The following is a 7,632-nucleotide window of genomic DNA, read 5'->3' on the forward strand; positions in this document are numbered from 1 at the left end:
GTTATCTCCTACCTAGCTCTAGGACCTTCTAGTCAAATATCTGTTTTGTTTTCACCATAGGTTTTTCAATATCTGAAATTATTCTATTATGTATGTATGTCTCTGCATGTATGTGTCTTCTGTCATTTACTTATTTCCTCACAAGATGAGAAGCACCACAAGAGTAAGCAATGCATTTTTCTCATGCTTCACTATCTGCTGAGGATTTAGAATAGTTTCTCTCACATATTATGCACTCAATCAATACATTTTTCTTAAAGGAACTTATTCTGGTCTCTAGGAAACCACAAATATCAACTTTGGAATTTGAATTCAGTTTAACTCCAAAATCCATCATTTTTTCACCAAGCACCTATGTAAAGAATATTATTATCATCACTATAAATAATAATTATGGACACTTATTGACTTGATATGGCTTACATAAGTTGTATCCCACAATTATAGTAGGAATTCAGGTATTATTATCCTGGTTTTACAGATGAGAAAGCGGACGTACTGAGACAAAAATTTTCCCAAATTCACAAAGCTAGCAAGTCATAGACTTGACTGAATTGGACACTAGATTCTTACCCATTGTGTCAGTGGCATTTAAAATTTAGTTACATCAGAATTACCTGAGGAGCCTCTCCAAACTCCAGATTGTACTGGTACTATCTCTAGAGACTCAGATACAGTGGGCACAGGCTGGAGCTCAGTTACCAGCATTTTAACTCACCCCAGATTTTCCAACACAAGGACCTAACATTGCATTTTGTTCTCGATTCCAGTAAAGCAGACTACAAGTGACATATGGTAACAGTGGTGGGGAGACAAATGATATAGATTTTTAGAAAAATCCCTCCAAAGTCTGGATTGCCTACAAGGAAAGGCCGGGTTCAGGTGATGTGTCATAGGCAACAATCATTTTTCCCAATGGCCTTTAGGTCAAGTTCTGATCAAGTCTGCTTCTGATTAACCTGTGGGGACGGATGAGATCAGAGCTAGAGTGTGTCTGGTTCCAAGGAAATTAACACACCTCTCTGATGGAATGAATGACTCTTCATTCAGAAAGGTGACAAGAGAGTGAGTTTCCTGAGGGCTGACTGTGGGCTGTAGAAACAGAGGCCAAGTTTTAATCTTAGTAGAGGAAGGCTTGCCATTGGCGTACCTGACTTTTGACATGAATACTGCAGCTGCTTGTACTCAGGCCTTAAATTCAAGTGAGGGAAAGGCAGGGTCTGTCATTGGCTGATGATGGATTTTCATCAGCTCATAACAAAACTGAATAGCTCAGACAGCCTGTTGAAATAAATTTAATCTTATTTTGTAAAAGAAAAAAAAAAAGAAAGAAAGAGTAGATTCATTTTTAGCAGCTAAATTCAATCCTGTGTGAAAGTAAAGCTAACATCATTTGAACTGCCACAAGAGCCTTAAATCTCCCCCAGGATTTCTTTGCCTGCCCTTTCCTCTCTCTCCCAAGCCTCTATCTCTTTTCCTTCAGGGAACCTGGTTTCCTATTCATGGGGCTTTGGCCCCGTCCTGGAGTTTCCATTTCCTGTCAACACTAACATAAGCGACTCATGGTTAGCATGCATTTGGTTATGATTGTCTCTCCAAAGGTCTTCCCTTGGGATTTCATCCTGCTGCTTGGATGGAAGGTCAGTTAAACTGAAAGGAGGTTCCATGTTGTCTCAGGTCTTTCTGTGTCCCGAAAGAGGCAGACAGGCACACAGCTATTTAGCCATTCTTTTGGGACAACGTTTGATCAATCAAACTGACTTTTCCATTTTCTGCTGGGTTAATGGTTATGATGTCAGTTGTTTGTCTTTTGTTTCCCTACCATTTGTATCCATCCTAATGCATACCCTGAGCCAATACTAAAGCTACTTGTGTGAGCTTAAAAGTAGTTGTATTGATATTTATTGACATGCTAGGAAAATAAATATCAGTCTAAAGAAGACAATAAATATAACTCATAATTCTACTACTCAGAGATGGCCACTGCTAATATTTTGGAATACATATTTCTAGTCTTTTTTTCCTATACTTTTGTATCTATATATGTACACATATACAAACAGAGACAGATTTTACAGCTGTCCATTGTTATTCATGGGTGGTTAGTGCCATGGCCCCTTGTGGATACCAAAATCATCAAAAAACAAAACAAAACAAAACAAAAAAAACCTCAATAAACTAAAATTATTTTGGCTTTACTTTATTGGCTAAAAAGTGAAGTTGAGGAGAAATAACCTTGTGGTAAAATAGAAATGATTATAATGGAATGATATAGTACTGCTGGAAATAGGTATTTGTAAATATTGTTGTTTGCAACCTCCTGCTTTCCAAAGAGCACCTTACTAGTTGTGTAATGCTTTACATAGAGAGATGATTTCAGCATCCTCCCTAAACGAACAGTTCCACTCCCTTTTCTTTATTGTTGTTTATCACACTTTTATAGTCTCACTAATCAGCTGCAGTTATGTTAAGCCATCAGAAATGACTATTTCATCACTTTCCTTGCTAACACGGGTGGAATGACCAATACCCTGGGGCCCATTCAATTTCCATCTTTCATTGCAGACCACAAATTCTGCCTCCCATAATACCCAGTGATATGGGGCAACAAGCAGACACGAAGTAATACTTGAGGCATTTTAATATTGGAGGAGTTTCTGCCACACCCAACAGTCCTTTAAATGCCTCTCAGTACAAGATCATCCTGTGAAATGCCTGGGCCCAGAGCAGGAAGGAGGGATCTCATCACAATTGGAATGCCTGATGAATTTCATTAGTATGCTTTCCCAGTGAGCACTATTAAAACAGAATCCATTTAATAATTCATGTTCAAAGGTTAAACAAAATTCTTCATAGGTCAGACTCACAAAATAAGCATTCTTTGGAGAGCAAGAATGCTACTACCCATTTTTATTTAGAAAAAGTAAACAACCTTACAAATCCCATTCCTTCAAAGATTTACCTGAATTTACATGAGGATGAAATCTAGGACTTCAGTAAGGAATACAAATATGGATTTATATAGTACATTTACTCATTTAATATATTAGTGCCTGTTATCTATGCATGTAAATTATTCATTGAGGATTTGCTTTGTACCTAGGACACTTGTGAGTTCTGGGCAAGCAGTGGTGTACAAGCCAGTAAAACTCCAGTTCTCACCGGGGGGGGGGACAGGTAATCCAAAAGTAAGAAAATGCATAATTGACATAATTTCAGAGAGTAAATAACAAAGAAAACAAAGCAGATGATAAGATAACGCATAACTTGCCTGTAGCTATTCTACATGTAATAGAGAAGAAGACAGTCTTTACCCTCAGGTATATTGAAATCTAATGAGGGTAATAATACCTTAAGAAAGCAAGTGGAATACATTAGTATTATGTGCAGAGGTGGTTATGAGAACACAAAGGAAAAACATTTTACCCAATTTTGGGTGGCCTAGAATGTCTACGAGGGAAAGGAACGGTATCAGAGTAGAATAGTTAAAACTCTCAGCATGGAAAGAGAGACATAGGTTTGAGCTTGTCTTTCCTGTGTAATGTTTGCTTGCCACTTATCCTCTTATTTTTTTTCTGTTTTGTAAAATAGGGTGCATAATATCCCCTCGAGGGAAGGGATAGGAAGAAGGGTGGTGTTTGAGGCACAGAATGGGCAAGAGCCTAGAAATAGAAGTGGTTCACAGAGAGTAAAGAAAAGCATTGAGGTAGAGATCTGGTCATTCAGGAGTGTGCTAAGGAATGAGGAGTATATTTTGGGCAAAAGGGATCCCTTGGCCATTTAAGTGTTTCAAGATAGCTCATTAAACTTGTAAATTAGACAAATCAAATAATTCTAATTTTTTTATTTGACCTATATTTTCCAAATTTTCTACAATGAGTTTATACTTACAAAAATTTTGAATTCCTAAAGCAGTTGGGAAAAAGAAAATGAAAGTCAATTGAATTAGTTAAGAAAGGTGAAAGGCCTAAAGTTAGCAATATTTCTGCACAAATAACATGAAATCAGTGTGTAATATCCTCCAAGTAATTGTATTAATCCACTGGCTTCTGTGTATCAGGGCTTTATGACACAGAGGTGGATAGTCTGGGAAGATGGACTTTTTTCTGTAATCTTTGGGATTATCACACGCATCTGTCATCTGTGTGAGATAACTGAGTATGAATATTTAGACACGTGGGAATTCTGCTACACCATGTAATAGAGAAGCCTGGTCTAGGTAACCTGTTTATAGATCTGCTAATGCTGAACATATGTGCACCCTAAAACCCAGGAATCCACACCTAAGTATATGCCCTACAGAAAAGTGTAAGATGCTCACCAAGAAAATACACAAGCAGCACCAACTGTAAACTCCCCAAATCCTCACTGGTAGTCGAATGAGATAAGTATTTTTTGGTATATTTGCACAAAATGGAATAGTATACAGCACAAAGAATGAACAGACTACAGCTACATATGAATAACACTCACAAATGTGATATTGAGTGAAAAAGACCAGAGAGAAAAAAGTAGATACTGTAAAATTGTGTATATGAGTGTGTGTGTGTGTGTAGTTACCCTAGTAAACTAGGAGGGCTTCCAGGATGTTAGAAATACTCTGTTTCTTAATCTGAATTCAGTATACTCTACACTTAATGATGACCAAATGTGAAGGTAAATTTAGGTTTTGTCTAAGCATTGGGGATCTTTTTTTCCACCTTTTCGGGAATTTCCAATTAAGGGCAACATTATGACTCTTTATGTTAGAAAATGTCAAAACTCTTAATGTATGTGGTATAAGAAAAGACCATAGAACATCTCGTCATTGTTGTCCAGCCACAAATATTATACTGTGGGTTATACATTGTCTTTTCACCCAGACTAAGGGTAGCTACAGGCCAGAAGGTGAGTCATGAGCCAGTCCCCTGAACCCTCCATATTTCAGAGGCTGTGAATCAGCTTTTCTTCATGTCAGTAGAATGAAACCCTAGGATCATGGAAACTATGTTTGGCAGCTTTGGTACAGAGTATGTTCTGAACCCACCAAAAACTACAATCTCTAGAGACAAACAGGTTACCCTGCAATAGAAGCATGAAGGCTTGGGTAACTCAGGTCACATCAGTACAAAACACCACGAGACAAACCATTTATAAGGTTTTGATTAAGGTCTTCTCTTGAAAGTGTTGTAAAGTCACTTTTAGAGGCTCACCCCTATGAAAAAGCCCCAGTGGGAATTGCAGAGTACCTGAAGGAGATTGAGTCCACTACTTTGAAAAACAGAACTGTACAAAAATATTGCCTATATACACAGAATCCTAGACAATGTTTACAGGCCGTCTAAAATAATACTTCACAGTCTTTCTTCCTAAATCACAATTGTGCCTCGCAATTTCTGCCTTTCTTTATGGATAAAGTGCTAACTATTGGGTTTTAGTTACACAAACAAATAAGTAATGAAGCTTACCTCTGTGGACATCATATTTACCCCATCCCACTCCCATTCAGCCCTTGCTTCCAACCAACCCCAATAAAAATATTAATGAATAGCAAGAAAAAGAATCTAAGGATTTATGCATTCATCTATTACCAAATAAAAGATAATATTTTAATGGATTAACAGCTTCTTATATTAGGATATGAATCCAAAAGCAGTAAACAAATTATGTTTCTTGTATAAGTGGCTTTTTATATTCACAAAACTTCCCCTATTTTGCTGACACCATTATCAACCATCAAAATAAAGTAAGTAATCCACCCCCATTTCATATGGCTAATATTTCCTTGATAGCTTTAAAACTATTAACAGATTCGGTAGCTCTCTTGTATTCCTTAAACACACATGTTGGCACATTTCAGCAAAAGCTAATTGGAACGTTCTTCAAAAAAGTATCCCTTTATAGTCTATTAAAACAACAGCATCAACAACAGCAACAAAAACTTGTCAGTCAAGACTGCTATGCTGAATACTCCTCACAGTTTTAACTTTTTTTTTTTTCTTTCTGGCTATCTCAATCACTTTGCCTTTCTCTCGACTTGGCCACTTCCCAGGAACTCTGGGACCTCCAAATCAAGCTTTCTCACAGTGTGTCATATAGTGTCATGTCTTGATTATTCATTTGTTCATTTGAAAGCAACGGGCTATATTTCCTAGTGGAGAAAACCAAAATAAGCACATGGCTTGCATACTGTTTTCCCCTTTTTTGGCCCAGGGTTGGTGGATATGAATAAAGCAGAAGCTCAGTTTTAGAGAAAGGCTCTCAGTCTTGGGCCTACATCCAGCACATACATGGCACACCAAGAAATACAAACTTGAGCATTTCAAAAAGAGTTAGATTAAACAAAGATGGAAATTCATTCTTAGACCTGAAGTGTTTTAGGCAAAGATTATAATCATTTGAGATTGGATGCTAATAATGCTTCGGAATCATTATGACTGTCCCAAAGAACAATTGAGTATTTGCCAGTTCTTAAGGAGAAATTATTTTTAATGCTAGTCTTTCACTCTGCATGAAAATGATATTACTCTGCTCTCTCTGTTTTGGTCTATGTTGTTTTCAGCTGCTTGGTATCCACTTTCCATGAGCCATGCTCCTGGGAGCGTCTTACTCATAGTCTCACCGCTCTCTCCCCAGCTGCAGGTATGGACTGGTCCCAGGCAACCTTACCATCCTGTCCACTGGCAAAAACATCTGGTTCAAAAAGTGAGCTCAGGAACCAAGTAGTGTTACTGAGTCCTTGTTCCCAATGCTTTGAAAGGCCCAAACTCAAAATGTCAGGGTTTGGAGTAAGGAAAATTTTATTGATTGAGAAGGTGCCAACTGAGAAGATGGGCAACCTAGCGGTGCCTCAAATCCATCTTAAGAAAGGAGAGTTCATGCTTCTTTTATGTCAAGGGAAGGGGAAATGGGAGGGGCAAGAGGTGATTGACAACCAAAGGCATGTGCACGCTACAGGAAGACTATGCTTAGTCTGCTGACCCTAGTTGACGTAAATTTGGTCATGAGAGTCCTACAAATCTTTGAAAAACAATCATTATTTTTGTACATACTTCCCTTATCTCCTTGGGAGAGACACCTTCGTGTTAGGGGCTATTTTTGTAAATCTCAAGTTACAAAGAGAATTCCTCAAATGATTGACATGTCTACATGCAAGACTAAGCAGAAGCTATTGGACAAAGCAGGCTTGGAGTCAGAGAGGCCAGGCTGTTCACTCTGGACAGCAAGGCCTGAGGACTTCACCAGGAAAGAAATATGGACACTGGTGGAAAAAGACACCCTTTCTTCACTGGATGGTTATGCCTGGGCTTGCAGCAGCCATATTCTCTCCCACATGGAGAGATCTGATCTGCAGTTAGAGAAAATGAGAAAGGAACACAGACAAGCAGAAACAAGAGCTAAGCAGAAGCACTGTTCAGACACATCTGTTCCTTAAAGGCAAGGATCTATGAAAAGTAGTCTTTGCACGGGGGCTGAAATCCTCAATGCTGACAAAATGTTATTTACAGAGGCAGCACATTGAATTTTTTAAAGCTGTTATTGTTCATTTATATTATCAAATAAAAATTGCATCCCTAGAAGTTGTATCATGATGAGCTCTCCAGAATCACTGAATGATCCCATCTTACCATGTTTCCCCAAAAATAAGACCTA

This window comes from Rhinolophus sinicus, linkage group LG03 (assembly GCF_036562045.2).
Source record: "Rhinolophus sinicus isolate RSC01 linkage group LG03, ASM3656204v1, whole genome shotgun sequence".
Classification (NCBI taxonomy): Eukaryota; Metazoa; Chordata; class Mammalia; order Chiroptera; family Rhinolophidae; genus Rhinolophus; species Rhinolophus sinicus.